The sequence below is a fragment of the Cricetulus griseus genome, chromosome 3, assembly GCF_003668045.3.
Source record: "Cricetulus griseus strain 17A/GY chromosome 3, alternate assembly CriGri-PICRH-1.0, whole genome shotgun sequence".
Taxonomy (NCBI): domain Eukaryota; kingdom Metazoa; phylum Chordata; class Mammalia; order Rodentia; family Cricetidae; genus Cricetulus; species Cricetulus griseus.
In genome coordinates, this window is record NC_048596.1 from 24,628,622 (window position 1) to 24,645,739 (window position 17,118).

Genomic DNA, 17,118 nt, shown 5'->3' on the forward strand with positions numbered 1-17,118 from the left:
AAACCTTGGATAAATTCTTTCAAAAGCATTTAGGTTTAGCATGGTAAAGGCTGGGGCTTGATGTGGTTATCAGTTTCACTATATTTTCACCTCCCATCCTCAGTATTCCAAAAAGATGATGAGTGAGTGACCAGAAGATAACAGAATTAATTAATGCCTTAGAGCTTAGTTTTCCTTTCTACCCATTTGTCAGTACAGAGTATTCGCTTTTACCCATCAGCTCTGAAACTATGAGGAACATAAAATGCTATTCCAGAGTAGCTATTTTAAGACAGATGAGTCATGCAGGTATAACACAAGATTTTCTTTTTCAAATATAATGAGGTATTTGATATTCTAATTTAGGCTCAGATTCTGTTAAATGTGAAACACAGAAAAAAATTGAAGGCCTGGCATGAGGAGGAAAGCTAGAAAAATCTCTTTATAGTGAATGCATTCCTTCTCATTGTGGGGTGTAGTGGGATGAAGCAGATAAGGGGTTGCAGTAACACATTCTGTTACAGGGACATAAATAATAGAGAATGTATTGAATACATAGAGGTCAAAGGACAGAGAAAGACAGTGAAGAAGATTCAGCAAAGAGGACAAAGCTAAGTAAGTAAAAGGATGCTTCAGCTTTTGTTACAATAATTAAATATTTAAAAAGTCAGCCATTTTATACGGGCCAGGAAGCTAAACAATTGTTCATTTTATATTCTTTTTTTTTTCTTTAAACAAGCTATAGGCAAATGGGCTTACATCAAACATTTATATTAAGAAATTTCTTTTGCAGAGTGTCATATGCAAGTTCAAAACCCAGTTTTTAATCTCCTGTGGTGTGATCATAATATTCATGATGCCCCTAAGACGCTCGATGTTTGCTCTAAACCATCAAAGGAAAAAATACAGTATATTCAGCATGATTTGCCTTGTGTATGTTACCGATGGTCTAGACTGATGACTTCTCACAGAAATCAGTATTGTAAAAGAGTGATCCATGTGAAAATGAAATGGTTACAGTGTTTTAGTCAATCAGCCCATTTGTGCTGCAGTAATAAAGTACCAGAGGCTGGTTAGAGTATAATCAACATACATTTATTTCGTCACAGTTGATAAAGGTGGTTAGTTTGGTGTCTGGTGAGGACTGCTTGGTTTCCAAGTGGGTTTCTTGCTGCTATTTCCTCACAAGAGGGTGATGTTATGTCCTCAAATGGCAAAATAGAAGGAAAAAAAAAAAGTCCTACCCAGGTCCTTCTTGTTAACTGGTCCATTGATCACTTCTGAAGTGGCTCCACCCCTTGGCATTCCCATAGTGAGGGTTCAGCTTTGATGTGGGCATTTCGGGGTTTATTCAGACTATAGCAGATGAGATGGATGACCGCATGGGGGTAAGTGAAAATATTTGTGTTGCTTGAGAATACTATGTATTCAGTGGTTGAAAACAAGTCATTGGTATAGTTAGTTTTATGTGCACTTGGTTTGGGTGATAAAATTAGCTTTTTTAAAAGCTAGTCTTTTTGTTGTGACAAATACATGAAAGCAATTTAGAAGGAGGAAAGAGGTATTTGGCTCATGGTTTCGGGCTGTGATTGACTTGCTGCATTGCTATGGGCCTGCGGGGAGGTAGAAATGACCCTGACAAGAGTGCCTGGTGAGTAAAGTCACTCAGTTTGCTGTAGTGAAGGAGCAGAAAGAGGACAGATAGGAAGGGGTCAGGGCAAGAAAGGACCTGTTCCCAGGGCCCTACTTCCTCCAAGGAGGCCTGTCTCCTAGAGTTTCTAGAACTGCACACGTCCCCTGAAAGTAATGTCAGCAGCTACGGGTCTCAGCTTTACCACAAGGGCCTGTGGAGAACATTCCACAGTCAAACTAACAGCTTTTCACAAAAATGGCCTTTATTTCTGTAATTCTGGATTTTATATGTGGCTGCTGGTTAGAGGCAATGGTAGGGTGTGATTCTTTCTGCCCTGGGAGAAAGTTTAGTGTCTGATATGAAACTTGAGTAACCTCTGCTTTGAACTGTTTATCTATCAGGTATCAAACCATAAAAATAATGTTTTTATGGAGTCTAAAAGTTTGTGTCATGTTTCTGGCCTGTTCATGAGTGTCAAGTGTTGATGAAGTTGAAGCTTTGTGTCTCTTGCTCTGAATTACTCTTGTGTTCTTGTGCTGTGTCACACCAGGGATCTGAGCACACATAGGATTTGCTCTTCTGGAATCAGGTAGATCACTATAAGTATGGATTTTGATTTAGGTAATGTAAATCACTAGACAGAAGAACTATGTATAAGTTACATAGTTAACTGGATTACATTATTTCAGTTTATTAAACTTTTAATGCTTCTTAAATACAACTTCAAAAGAGCTCTGCATAAGGACCAGTTAGGGAAACCCATGGATCATAGAAAGTGAGTTTCCTAATGTTGTGGAGTAAGCACCTGGCTTGGGGGATGTTGGTATATTTAAGAAAGGTTTTGGGGGCAAAGAACAGTTTGGGTACAAGAGTTATCAATAAGCAAAATTTGGGGCAAGGGTTGTTTATGTTTGTAAAATGGCCGGTTTGCTAGAATAATTAGTGACCTTAACTTAGGGATACAGGAATTCAAGCAGAGTTACTATAAGATGTATTTGTCTGAAGTAACACTGCCCAAGGAAATAGACCATAGGCCTCATAGACAATTAAAATTTTTTTTTTCCAGTAGCACATTTAAAACTAAAGGGGTGGTATGGTGGGGCATGGCTGTAGCCAAGGCACTAGGAGACTGAGGCAAGAGGATTGATTGAGTCCTGGAGTAGCTAGCATTTCGTTGTTGTTGCTCTGTTGTAGTATTTTGAAGTAAGGGCATACATAGCCCAGCTGTCCACAAAACTTTTTTGCAGAAATGATTACATGAGCCTCCCAAGTGCACTTGAAAGGTAGCTGCTGTGGTTAGAAAGCCTTTCTTTCATCTTTTCTACCTACTAAAAGCTTCTCCAATGATGACTGACCAAGGTACTGAACTGTGGACATAGTAGAATGTCATTAGGAGTCATATTGTTCCTTTAGCAGAACAGTAGTATTTGGTTTGCACCAAGGCCCATGGCCTATCCAGTCTCAGGTTCTTAGCCACCCTAGCAGTGTCAGGTATGGGTTCCACCCCAAGGAGTGGGCCTTAAATCCAATCAAAGAGTGGTTGGTTACTTCCATGTTTGTGCTACTACTGAATGAGCATATCTCCCAGGCAAGTCACCACTGTAGGCCACAGGTGGTGTAGATGGGTAGATGGTTACCTTTTTCCTGTGGTAGGTGCAGAGTACCTTCCGTGAATGTTAGTCAGTAGGGTGGAGCCTTTAGTTGGGCACCAGCTTGACTTCTCTGTGTTTGATAAAATATTTAAGTGTCATCTTCAGCAATAGAGTCTTACCATAAGTTTGTAGAGAGTAACCGATAAATAGCCTTGGTAATAGCGATGCTTAGGAGTTTTCATGAGACCTCTTTGGCCTTCAGTATAACAAGATGTAACCCCATTCCTGGCCCTGGAGGTTTCACTTGGTGCAAGAGAGCTCTACTTAGGGCATTGGTTTTTCTATGATTTTGTGATTTCATTTAGAGTCCAGGTGCAATTGACTTTTATATAGAGTCAATTGTTTTTTGGGAAGCTCCCATGGTAGCAGGTTTCCATATGGTTCTTCAAATGACCCTCAGTGTTAGTTGTCCCTCCCCACACTCCCTCCCTTTCCTTCTCTTCCATCCCTTTCCCCATTTAATGCCCCCACTCTGTTCTCCTCGTTATCTCTCAATAACAATATATTCTAGTTTCTCTTTCCTGGGAGAGCCTCTCCTCTCCCCTAGTCTCTTACTAGGTACCTAACCCATGGTTATACAGATTGTTTGTTGCACACATAGTAAAGACTTAAAAGCCAACATCCACATAAAAAAAGGAATTATAATTATTGTCTCTTTGGGTCTGGATTAACTTAGGATGATTTTCCCCCCCCTAGTTCTACCCACTTACCCGAACATTTTATTTTTCTTAATGGCTGAGTATTATTTTTGTGTAAATGTGTACCACATTTTAATTATCCATTCCTCAGTTGATGTGCAAAGTGCAACTAGTACTGGGCATATAGCCAGTATTGATCAGTTCCACTAATATTTAATTCCAGTAGGTTTTTTGTTGTTTGCTTGAGGTGAGAAAATTTGGGTCTTTGGTCTCCTGCAGTCCACAGTGCTTTTAGATCTCCTCCGTCAGTGGTTCTCTACCTTTGTGACGCTACAGTTCTTTAATACAGCTCCTCATGTTGTGGTGACTTCCAACCATAAAGTCATTTTCATTGTTACTTTGTAATTGTAATTTTGTTAGTGTTATGAATCATAATGTAAATATCTGGCATGCAAGATGTCTGATATGTGACCTCTGTGTGAAAGGGCTGTTCAACCCACAAGTTGAGAGCAGCTGCCCTTGGTAGAGGAGGATGACCTGAACTTCTGATCCCCCTGCCTCCACTTCTTGAATGCTGAGATTTGAAGACTGCACCAACATATGCAGGTTGTGGGGGTTGAACCAGGCCTTTATGCATGTTAGGGAAGCACCAGGTGGCTGAGCTGCATTCCCATCCCCAAAGTCCAAGGGTTTTTGTTGTTTGTTTGTTGCTTTTTAAGTTTTATTGTTTGTGTTTGCTGGAGGTGGTGAGTGTGTGCCATAGCACATGCTCCCAGAACAACTTTGGAGTTATCTGCTGATCTCTCCTTCCACCCTAATAAGGGCCCTGTGGATTGACCTCAGATCATCAGGCCTGTGCCTCAGGCACTTTACTGTCTGAACCATCGAACTATCTCGATGGCCCTCAAGAGTTTCTGACAGCCCTGTTGCTGGTTTAATAACAAGAGAAAAGGTCTGGGATGCACTTAAGTGGGATAAATAATGTCCAAGAAAATGGTGTAGTAAGATTCAGGTTGTATTTGAAAATGCCTCATGAGCTATAATCTATAACTAAAAGGTATTAAGAGGAAATTGTATTATTTGTAGCCTGGTGTGCAGGAGATTGAGTTCCTAGGTCAACATATAATGGAATATATACATATTCCTTTCTGGTCCCCAAAGCTGAATACGAGGTGAAAAATTTAAGGCTGTACTAAAATTAAACTCTTTTTAGTAGAATTATTTTGGAATTGTGCATATTCATGCCCAAAGTAACCCTTTGCTTCCTGGAGGATTCACTAAACTACCTTATCATGATTTTCAAGGATTTGGCAAGTGTTATTTATAAATAGGCCTTACCTATTTTCAACCTTTAGCCTCTATGCCCTTTGAAGAATATGCCCTTTTATTTCTTGAGGAAATTGAGCGTTCTCCTTGCCTCAGGCCTCTTCTCCTGTGTTTACTCCCATGATCCCCAAGCACACAGAGCTGTCACGGCATTTATCTCATTGTATAATTGTTATCTGTTAACTGTGGGTGGATAGGGCTTCTTGTAGTTAGACTGTGCCGTGTTTGTTTTCATCATTATTGCTTGGCTCATTAAGATTGCCAGTAAACACATATGAGACAAATGAGGCGAGAATAGAGTCTTCAGAACCCTTGGCAAAATTTGTTAGCACTGACATCCAAAAGTAATAAAGAAATTTCTTCTTTTGAAAATATTTTGTAAACAGGGTGTGGTAGCAAATGTTTGTAATCTAAGATCTGGAGATAGAGACCAGAGGATCAGAAGTTCAAGGTCGTTCTCTGGTACAAGCAAGTTAGAAAGGGGCCAGAATGACCCAGAAGAGGTAGGCTCCCAATAAATGAATAAATTCTGTGATGTGGACATTTTAGATATTCTGACCAAAACTTTCTTAATTTTACTTTATGATCTTTAAAGTGCTTTACTGTTACTAGAGTGATGCAGCTATATTTTTAAAGTAAGTTTTATAGTCTTACAAAAACCAAATATTTTAATTATTGTAGTTGCTTTATGTTTAAAGACTTTAATATCTCTCTTAAATGTGGTAACATTTAAATGGAATGGAATAGTGTAATTTTTTCTGAAATACTTACAAAGCAGTCTATGTAGTTAAACCATCTTCAAGAATGCCTGATTTGTATTAAGGACTGAATTAAATATCAGCGTCTTCATGAGTTAACAAGAGACGCTGCGGTATCAGCCTCATAGGACAGTTGTAATATATTGAGATAATGCATTTAAGTAAGCCACACAGTACATGGCAGCTATGACTTAGTTCTACAAGCCTGTGTGCTAGGCCCATGTATGGAAGACAGAGAACTTTAGGGACTCTGTATTCAGGGATGGAATTCAGGAGGTAAGGCTTCGGGGCATGCATCATTACTGGTGAGTCATCTCACCAGTCCTCCATTTATTTGTAATTAGAACTATACAAAAACTTGAGATGTAGAGTATTTGTTATTACCTATTTCCTTCACTTAGAAAAAAGGGCTTTGGAAAGGGAGTAATAAGTAATGTTCTGTTGATTCCTGGGATCTAGTCTGTCAATGTGGAATGAATTTATTTGGTAATTACCAGGTACTGTACATTAAATATACACTCAACAACATGAGTGACTTTTCCAGTGGTGGCCAGGAAGCTGACAGTGAAGAGCTGTACTTAGAGATGCCAGTCTGTCCATTGGACAGACTGTTGTTGATTTCTGAAAGAGAACCCCAGAAGACTGCCAGTTAAGTTGGTAGTTTTGCCTTCTATCTTCTCTTTGCCTCAAGTCAGCGGCACAGATCCCAAATCCAAGAGCAAGAGGATAACAGGGGGCCACAGCAGAAGCGTTCACGTCGCGGCCCCTGTCAGATTCTGGTGAATCTGCGAATTCTGCTGTACATTTCCTCACCTTGCCCCCAGGTCAGGTGAGAATTGGAGTGAAAAGGAGAATGGTAGATTTAATGTATCATTACATTCCCATGATGCTTCTAGGGAGACCGTGGAGCACACCAAAACACTCGTTAGTCGTAAGTGGGGTCAGCAGAGTCACTGGAGGATAGACACAGTATATCACTATAAAGCAGGAATTTTCAGATAAAAAAAAAATGAGAAGCAATAGGAAAGCATGAGAAGATGCTGCTTGTAGCTGTTTGCTATGTATATAGGCTCCTGAAGGAGAAATGTGGCACATGTAAGTGGTTGGCAGTCATTTGTCTGGCAGTGGGTGACTTTGGAATTCTGCTACTGTCTGTTTTAGGTTCTGTTCCTTAAATCCTTTAGTGACCCTTGAATGGAACAGCTAATCAAGGCTTTGTCTTTGTCTTTCCAGAGTTGTGGGTCAAAAAAGTTAGATCTGATGTCTCATTCCTAACTGGATGATTATAGGTAGTTCCTTAGTGTCATAGGGCTGTTTGATTTGGTTTTGGTATGTTTTGGTTTTAGTTGGGAGGGCAGGGGCTTATGTAGCCCAAGCTGGCCTCAGATAACCGTGTAATTAGGCTGATCTGATCCTCCTGCCTCTGCCTCCCAAGCACTAGGGTTACAGGCAAGTGTGTACTGTTACTTTTCTCACTTTGTAATAAGATTTTACTATTAGCTGAGGCTGACCCCCAACCCACAGTCTTTCTGCTTTAGCCTTTGAGTGCTAGAATTGTAACTGTGCACCATTATACCTGGCTGGCTTGTGAGACTTTTTTTGTAATATTATCAAAGTGTAATTTATATATCATGAAATGTAACCTTTTAATGTATATAAAGCGGTAGGCTGTACTGTGATTCTAAAAGTGTCTCGATCATTGTTCAGTGCTCGAAGCCCCTCTGTGTCCGTTGGTGTCAGTTTGCATCTTGCCCTGATTAGCTAAGTCCTAGCCATCAATCAACCTTCTTTGTGTCTTTATGGATAATTTCCTATTCTGATCATCTCATATAAATGAAATTGTGGTGTGATTCTCCCCCCTTCCCCCCCCCACTAGGTTTTTCTGGCTTAGGAGGCTGTTCTGGAACTAGCTCTTGTAGACCAGGCTGGTCTTGAACTCACAGAGATCTGCCTGCCTCTGCCTCCCGAGGGCTGGGATTAAAGGCGTGCACCACCAACGCCCCGCTTGTGGTGTGATTCTTTGAGGTTGGCTTCTTTCACATACGGCCTTTTCAAGGGTCATCCATATTACTGCAGGTATTGAGTAGTACTTCGTTTGTTTTTATGGGTGAGTAATATGCAGTTACAGGCGTATGTACCTCAGTTTGTTCTCCAGTTGATAGACATTTAGGTAGTTTCTGATTTTTAGAAAAGTTCCATAAAGTTGTCATAAGAATCTATGTATAAATTTTTGTGTGGATATGTGGTATAATTTACCCCAGGCAGCTAGCAGTGGGCTGTGGGGTTGTATTGCTAAGTGTTATGTTTATCTTTGGAAGAAATTGCCAAACTGCTACTCCACAGTGCCTGTGCCACTTTGGAACTTTGCATCCACCAGCAGTTTATAGGGTGCTGACTCGTCTGCACAGCATTTAAAAATGTCAAGCGGTTTTTTTTCCTTCTTTTCAGCCTTGTAGTAGGTATTCTTGTGTGTGTGTGTGTGTGTGTGTGTGCTTTTTTTTTAAGTGAAAAATTTTGCAAAATAAAATTAGCAGAGTGGAGAGTTAGAAACAAGTAATTGTTAAATATTTACCATGTGCTATGCCCTGCTAGGTTTCACAGAAGGAAATACAGCATGTCTTTACTTCCATGGGACTTAAGGTTTATTGAGGGTGGACAATATGTAAGGAATGCAGAAGGTGTGCCAGGTGTCATGGAGGAAGGAGGACCTCTGTCTGGTCCAGGCCAGCCATGGATGCATAGTGATATGGCTGTCTGAAGAGATGGAGGGTGGGGGATGGAGGGAGAGGGACTGGTTGAAGTAGAGGCAGAATCGGGAATTCAAGGTCACCCTCAGCTACAAATGGAGTTCCAGGCAAGCCTGGGCAGAAGATCTTGTTTCAAAAACAATTCAACAAAGCAAACAAACAACATGATAGCAGTCCCTTCTGATTTGAGCCTGCTCAGTTACAGGACCAGGACTCAACTCAGGCACATCTCTGCCTACTCTTTCCCTGCTCCCTCTGGTCTTAATTTCTCTTCACAGCTCTTAATGGCAAAGCAGGTAGGAAAAGAGGCTCCATTTATCAGCTTTCAGGAAACCGGCTCTTTAAATCCCTTACTCATCTGAAATGACTCTACATATTGCAGCCAGATTCTGCAGGGAAAATCTAGAGGGGTCAAATGTACAAAAAAGTACAAACAACTGATACTGCTGTGGTCAATGGTTCATATTGAAACAGTGCATACAGACTTTTGTCCAGTGATTACAAGCTCATGGGGTATAGTCCAATGATTCAATGATACAGTATTGTTCTTTATGTATGAGGCACTTGATTCAATGTCTAACATTACAAAACAGGCAGAAAAGGAAACAGGAAGAAAGGGAAGAAGGAATGGAAAGGGAAAAGAAAAGGCCAGGCATGGTGGCAAATGCTTGTAATCTCAGAATTTGAGAGGATGAGACTGAAGGGCCATCACAAGGTCAAGGTCAACCTGGGCTACACAGTGAGTTTCATGCCAATCAAGGCCATAGCGTGACACCTGTAGAAAGGAAGCAGGAAGAGGAAAGTGTGATTACATAAGGCAGTGTGCTAAGCAAAAGGCAGAAATCAAACCTAAGGAAGACACGGAAAGGGCCATCAGGGACTACAATATAAGACAGGCTTTAAGGGGCTTCAAACATTAAATCTGTCCCATTTCCTGGCTTATTTTGTGTATTGATTTTTGAAAGTGATTAGCTGATGACATTCCAGATCATTGGTTGTTAAACATGTGATTGGTATAACTGAAGGGACCAGACCTTCACCCATCCCCCTGTTTTAGCAGCCATGACAGGCTGCAGAAAAGACCCAGCAGGATGTAGGCCTCTGACTCAGCAAAATGTGCTCAGTTTTCGGCCTACTTGCTGGACCTTGCCGTCACTAGGAGGTCAGATACCCTCCATGTGGCAAGGAACCAATTAGAAAGTGGTGTAATAGTGACATGCAGAACATGGCAACCGCCCTGGGAGGGCCTATAGGCCATAACAACCAGTTGACCAATCAACACAGGACAGGTTGCCCAAGCCCAGAAGTGTACCAAACCTGAGACTATTGTGTACCCCTAGACACTGCCCTTCCACATCCAATAAGTTCCCTGGGGTCCTTCTCTCTCCCTCCCAGAAGACCTGAGTTAACTCATTAAATAATAAAAGACTGTTTGCTTTTGCATCAGAATGGGTCGCTTGGTGATTTGGGGGTTCAGAATTTGTAGCTGAGGGTGACCTTGAATTCCTGATTCTGTCTCTACTTCCCAAGTGCTGGACTTGCTAGTATGTTGGAACACTCCCATTTATGCAGTGCTGGGGGTCAAGCCTGGGGATTTGTGCATGCCATGCAGGCACTCTAAATCCCTAACCTCCTTGATTAAAAAAAAAAAAAAATCAAAACTTAGGTTATCTTGGTTTGCTATTAGTAGGAAAAAAAATACAGTGTGGTAAAATGTTAAGGTAATTGGAATTAGTCATCTTCAAGAAGAAAAAGATAGGAACTAATAATTTCTGTGTAGGCACTAATCTTATTAAAGACTATATTTAGGATTGTTGTATTGATGGCCTTTTAAAAACAAACAAAAATTTAAAGGATATTCAAACAGGGTATGGTGGCAAGTGCCTTTGAGGCAGGAGGATCTCTGAGTCAGAGGCTAGTCGGCCTGACCTACAGAAAGAGTTCCAGCCAGGGCTACACAGAGAAACCCCGTTTCAACACTCACCCCCACCCTCCCAAGAAAGGAAAAATGTCAAGTTTATAAGGATATTAAGTTAGATAAAAGGAACAGTTTTTGCCAGTGAATAATTGGGGAGAATATGGATTCATCTTTCCTAGCTACAGATTGGGGATAGGTTATTGACTGAAGGGCTCCATACTTAAGAAGAAAAGAAACTCTGTATTTGGTAAAACTTTTTTCCTCTTTCCCTACAAGCTTGAGGTTCCCTTTATTTATAAGCGGCTTTACTTTTGGGTCATATGTACCCAGTTGCTTGTCATTTCAGTAAACTGCAAATTAAAAACAAAAAAATAAAACCTCAACTTTTCCTGACAGGTTATTACAGATAATAGTTGTGGTTGGTTTAGGAGCACAGATTCCTATACTTGTATTTTGCAATACATAGAAAATTGGTTACTACTTATGTAATTGTTTGCTGGTTCTATTTAGTAGCCGGCACTACATGTTTGATCTGTTCCTTGTATTCTTGCTTGAAGTCACTTTGTGCTGAGTTCTTATGTATTTACTGCCTCTGGTTTTTACTCAGTGCTAGGGAAGTCCATAAATCTTTGTTTCAGTATTAATGACAGTATTAATAGAAACCATGGGTTGAGGGACAGTTGTGCCCAAGTAGAACCAGCATAGAAAAGATGAAGTTAAAGGACCAAATGGACAGGATCTGGAGAGATGGCTCAGCAGTTAAGAACACTGGCTGCTCTTCCAGAGGACCTGGGTTCAATTCCCAGCACCCACATGCAGCTCACTACTGCAAACTCCAGTTCCAGGGGATCCTACACCTTCATAAGTCATATATGCAGGCAAAACAGCAATGCACATGAAATAAACATAAATAAATCATTTAAAAAGGGACCAGAAGAACATACTGAAAAAATTAGGCAAGGAATGAAATCCCCAAGTCAGAAATGATTTCATAGATTGTACACTGAAATGATGACATAATTACTTTGTGGGAAAGATGTATTTATGACGGGATGGAGGAAGGGAAAGGCAAGACTATATAACCTATTAAAAGGGAGCTGTCTCAGACATGATAATTTTGTTTTGTTTTTCAAGACAGGGTTTCTCTGTATTGCTGTGGAGGTTGTCCTGGAACTCCCTCTGTAGACCAGGCTGGCCTCGAACTCAGAGATCTGCTTGCCTCTGCCTCCCGAGTGCTGGGATTAAAGGCATTTGCCACCAACCCCCGGCTATAATTTTCATGTTCAGAGAAAAGTAATACAGAACAGAGTGATAGAAATAGAATTCTTAGTGTCTGTGGTGAGTTGGTTTCAGGGCCTCCTGTGCAGATAACCAAAATCCACATTCATAAAATGGTACATTGGTAAACAACCTATGCATATCCTACTGAAACTTTCATTTCTTAAAATATTTTTATTTCCTTAGTGTTGGGAATGCTCATGGTTCTCTCCTGTCCATGTGAGTTCAGGAGTCAGACTCAGGCTGTCAGGCTTGCTGTGTCAGGTTCCTTTGCCTGGTTAGTCATCCCTGCTCTGGGTTACAACAGTACCCACTGTGTCTTTAGCTGCTATTGAGAAAATGGGGCAGTAAAAAGTCTGCATGTGTTACAGTATAGCTGCCCTTTGTTCAAGCATTTATATGCTCTGCTTTCCAGTCAGTGCCTAAGGAAGGGCCAACTCTGTATTTTTAAACTTGCAAAATACATGCCAAATATTTACAGTGATCTGAAAGAGAAAGTAAGACTGGAGACTTTTTTGGGGGTGGTGGTGGTGGTGCTCTGTGTGTATATTTGAGAAGAATAAATTCATCAATTAAACCATACAGCAAATATCCATTTTAAAAAGATAGGCCAAGCCAGATGCCATGCAGCCAGTGTGAGCCTAGACCTGGAGGGACTAAAGAAAATCCAAGCATGAGGCCACTGGGTCTTACCTGTTGCCTGGTCTTGGTTTTGAAAGATAAAACTCAAGAACTCCAGGCTGGATATTCAGAGCTGGTTTCCCTGCCTCCCCCCACTTCCAACCAGTTGCTAACCATTGAGCCTTGGGCCTGGGACCAAAGGGAGCTAGACCCCAATCCTTATTTCAGAGACCACACCCCCACTCCTAGTCAGTCTCTGTTCCTATCTGCTTGCCTGTCACCCACTGTACCAAGCTGGGACTGCTCAACTTCTGAAACCAGAGTTCCAATAGGGTGGGACTTTGCTACCCTACTTTGCCAGTTATATATCTGTCTCATAGGTTTGTAACCTAACTTTGAACGGTTGCATAAGCTCTGTCTATCCCCAGGTGGCAGAGAATTGAAGACACTCAGTCCAGTGCCTAGCACATTACAAGGTGCAATGATTATTTTTTTATTTTTAGTTAATGTGTGTATGTTGGGATGGGTATGGAGGGGGAGCCAGCCTGTGAAGGCCAGAGAAGAACCTGAAGGAGTTGTTTCTCTCCTTTCATTGTGTATACCCTGGGGATCAAACTCAGGTCATCACACTTAGCCTAAAACTCTATTACCCACTGAGCCATCTTTCTGACCTGCCAGGGTTATTTTCATAATTTAGTTCCCAGATACTGTTGGCCCTTAAAGTCTTCTACTTTGTGTTTCTGGCAAAGGGAACACCCAAGTATTTAAAAAAAAAAAAAAAAAAAAAACCAGCCAGAAGAGCAGGAAGTAAGTGAGCTGGGACTGAGAGGCGGGGCCACGGATGGGTTGGAGAGTGATCAAGGCTCTTTTTGAGTCTAATTACTTGTCACTTGAATGAGGTAATTGACCAAGGGCACATGAGTCAGGTGGCTTGTGTGGCAGAGGTGGAGAGTCCTCTCTGGATTGTCTGGGTTAGGTTAAAGAGGTGTTTTAAAAAGAGAGGGTGCAGGAGGATATCACATGGACTTGATTGAATTTGGACCCTGGTGCTACCACGGTCACCTTTCACCACTGGTGCTATCTGCCCAGGACTCAGACTCACAAGTGGGGGACAAAACAGATCTCCTTCCTAGAGACTGTGTTTCTTTAAGCAAGAATCCCATTGTGCAGCCCAGGCTGCCCTCCTGCCTCAGCTTCCCAAGAAAGAGTGCACCTTACTTTGTCTTCCTTCCTTCCTTGAGTATTGAGATAATTTTAAGTACTTGGGTAAATTTATTAAGTCAGGCGGGGGAAAGAGGTCGAGCCTCATGCGGTATGGAGATGAACCGCTGTCAGATACTAGTGTCTGATTATCTTTGGTCATTATTTGGGAACTCCAAATTGTTTACAGGTGTTCTCCTTCTTGTTGAAAGTGAACAGAAAGCTGTTTTCCTTTCTCCTTGGGAGGAAATGGAACTTGGGGGGGCCGGGACTTGGTGAGTAAGTTGCTGTTTGCTTATCTGCTTAGCCTAGGCTTGTTTACTAGTTTGTGTGTTGTTGAGTGTGGGTGCATACATGTGGTGTGCTCATGTGGAAGTCGGAAGATAGTTTTTAAATATTGGTTCTCTCCAGGGATCCCATGATTGAACTGAGGACTTCAGGGTTACCAGCATGCAGTAATATCTGCTGAGCCATCTTGCTGCCACTCCCCATGTCCCTGGGGACAGCTGAATCTGACCTGGACTCCAGTCTATGTGACTCTTTGTAACTTCTGTGATTCATGAATTGTAGTTTTTTCCATTGACCATTATTGCAAAATTTTCAGGTTTTTTCTTTTCATTTTTTTTTTCTGATTTGCTTCCTAGTTAACTGTTTATTTCAACACTGTTTGCTACATATAGGCCCCAAAGATAGGACATACAGAACAGTGGGTGGGGCAGTTCAAAGCCCTGAAACAGAATGTGAAGATGATGGCACTGGTCAGCCACAGATAGGCCAAACCCAGGGCCCAAGAACCAGATATATGAGGGACAGTGGGTGATAGTGATCCATGCTAGCTAGATCAGATCAGAGAGGCCTCAAGACTCCTGTCAATGGAGACCATGCAAAGTGTTGTTGCCCCTTCCCCTAGTAAACGTTTTCTTTTTTTTCTTTTTTTTCCTGTTGTTTGTTTGTTTTTCAGGACAGAGTCTCTTTGTGTAACCCTGGCTGTCTTGGAACTCGATCTGTAGACCAGGCTGGCCTCGAGCTCCAAGATCAGCCTGCCTCTGCACCCCCACCCTCTCACCCCCAGTGCTGGCGTTAAAGATGTGCACCACCACCTCCTGGCTCCCAGTATTCAATTTAAGGGTACTCATACATGTAATTATAACAGACTGAGTCTTAGGTAAATTGGCTTCTGAGGACAGCACACCCCTTTCCTAGGACTCCCCATGAGGGAGGCACATGGGAAGAAACAACAGGGAGAAGAAAAACACTAGCTTCAGCCTGCAAGGAGCAGCATGGCTGCTTGCTCGGCCCACTCTGCCTCGAGTGGATTCTTGCTTCTCGATGGCTCTGGCTAAACTCTTGCTGACTGTGTGATCTACTCCCGTGTCCTGACTCAGTTCTTCTCCTGGAGAACATAAGAATTGAGACTGCTTCTGGGCTTGAGACTAGTGGAAGCTAGAGACCTCCCCACAACAACTGTATAGTGAAATCAAAATGATGAATGCTATGCCACAAATATAAAGTGATGAGGCATGGATAGAATTAATTTTATGAGAAAATAAGTCTCTTAATGGATTGCAATTTTATTCAGTTAGGAAGCATGTGCAAATTCTGTTTGTTATGCTTGCCACATGTCACGTTTTCATCTGTTGAGCATTAATGGACACTGTTCAGTGTGTATTGATAAACTTCTTATAGATATTTAAATCTATGTTCCAGTACTGGATGTGGCATTACAGAAGACATTTTGTGTTCTTTCCACTGTTGTTGTAGACACCATACAGGTAGCTGTTGTGCATTCTTTGTTGTGTGTATGTACTTGCACATGTTTATAGAGGCCAGAGTTGATGTTAGGTGTCCTTGTCCATCAGTCTCCACCTTATTTTTGAGATAGGTCCTCAGACTGGATCTGAAGTGGCCAATTCAGCTAGACTGGGTAGTGAGTCCCGTCTGCCTGTTCTTTGTGAGTGATGGATCTGAGCCAAAGTTCTCTAGCTTGTGGGACATATACTTTACTGTCGCCACTGTCACCAAAGCACTGGGCTTAGCAGCAAACACCTTTTCCCTCTGGCCATCTTGCTGGCCTTTCCTGTAAAATATTACTAAGCATGTTTGAACTGGAGTCCAGGAGATGGGGAGAGGAAGCACACTCATGTAGAATCTAGTTTAACTTCCTCAGGAGTTGTCCACTGATCTTTTGAGGTAAGGTTTCTCACTGACCTAGCACTCTCTGAGCCGGATAGGATGGTTGGCCAGTGAGCCCCAGGGTTCCTCCTGTCTCTCTCTCCCCAGCATGTGCCACTACAACCTGCACTTTTATATAGGTTTGGGAGAGCTCCGATCCTTGTGCCTGCAAGGCTAGCACTTTGCCAACTAAGCTGTCTCTCAAGCCCAGAAACTTGTATTTCAACCAGAGTGACCCATGATTTTAACATTTTAACTGATTTGAGGATCATTTCAATTTTGATACATGACACACCCTTCTAAATACCCTCACTCATTTTCCCAATAGGTGGTCACCTAAACTCATAGCCTCTCCTGACAGGGACTCACTATCACCGTGCAGGGAGGCCGTCTCATCAGTGATTACATGCACTACTACTATTCTTCCGTACAGTTACTGCTTACCATCCTGTGTAGATGGGGCCAACTTCTTTGGACAGAACTTTATATTCCTTAGGTTACTGGTTTTGAGTATAGATACTGTTGGTCTTCTGTAAAAGTTTAAAGATTAGAAAGGGCACGAGATGGAACGGGGGTTTGATGGAACATGCATTAATGCATGATGGAACTGCATTAGCCATAGAGAGAGCGAGAGGGGGAGAGAGAGAAACGGAAGAACAGAGCAGAGCAGAGAGTAAGACAGAAGAATTAGTGGTCGACCACCGGAAACAGAAGAGAGAGAGGGAAATGAAGGGAGAGTAAGCAGAGAGAGAGACACGAAGGGAGAGAGAGTGAGAGAGAATGTGGAGGTACCCGCTTTAGAGGGGAAGCTTGCACATGTGTGCTGATGCAGCCCATAACATGTAGCCATGACGTGGCCACAGGGCCCTTTGAGCTGCCTAAGTATCTGCCTGAATGCCATATGCATGCCCCACCCATTGTCAGGGAGCGGGGTTAGCATACCAGGTTCCGACAGATACGTTCTAATCTTTGCCAAACTCACTTTCCTTATGTATAGAATAGATGTTTTTACCTACCTTGAAAGAGAGATTGCATTAAAGGTTAAATGGAAAAACAAAAACAAACTGTCCTGGCCAGAAAGATTCTTGGATGTCATCAGATAACTTTTTGGGGGGAAATGGAGGAGGGTCAGGGTCTTGTGTAGCCCAGGCTAGCCTCCTGTGGCAGCCCCCGAACTGCTGGAATAATAGGCAAGT

The 17,118-nt window shown here is 42.0% G+C and overlaps 1 protein-coding gene across 10 annotated transcripts in view; it reads left to right on the forward strand.

The window, feature by feature from the left end:
• Cpeb3 (cytoplasmic polyadenylation element binding protein 3) overlaps positions 1-17,118 on the forward strand; it is a 191,394-nt gene that overhangs the window by 50,185 nt on the left and 124,091 nt on the right. The window lies entirely within an intron of this gene.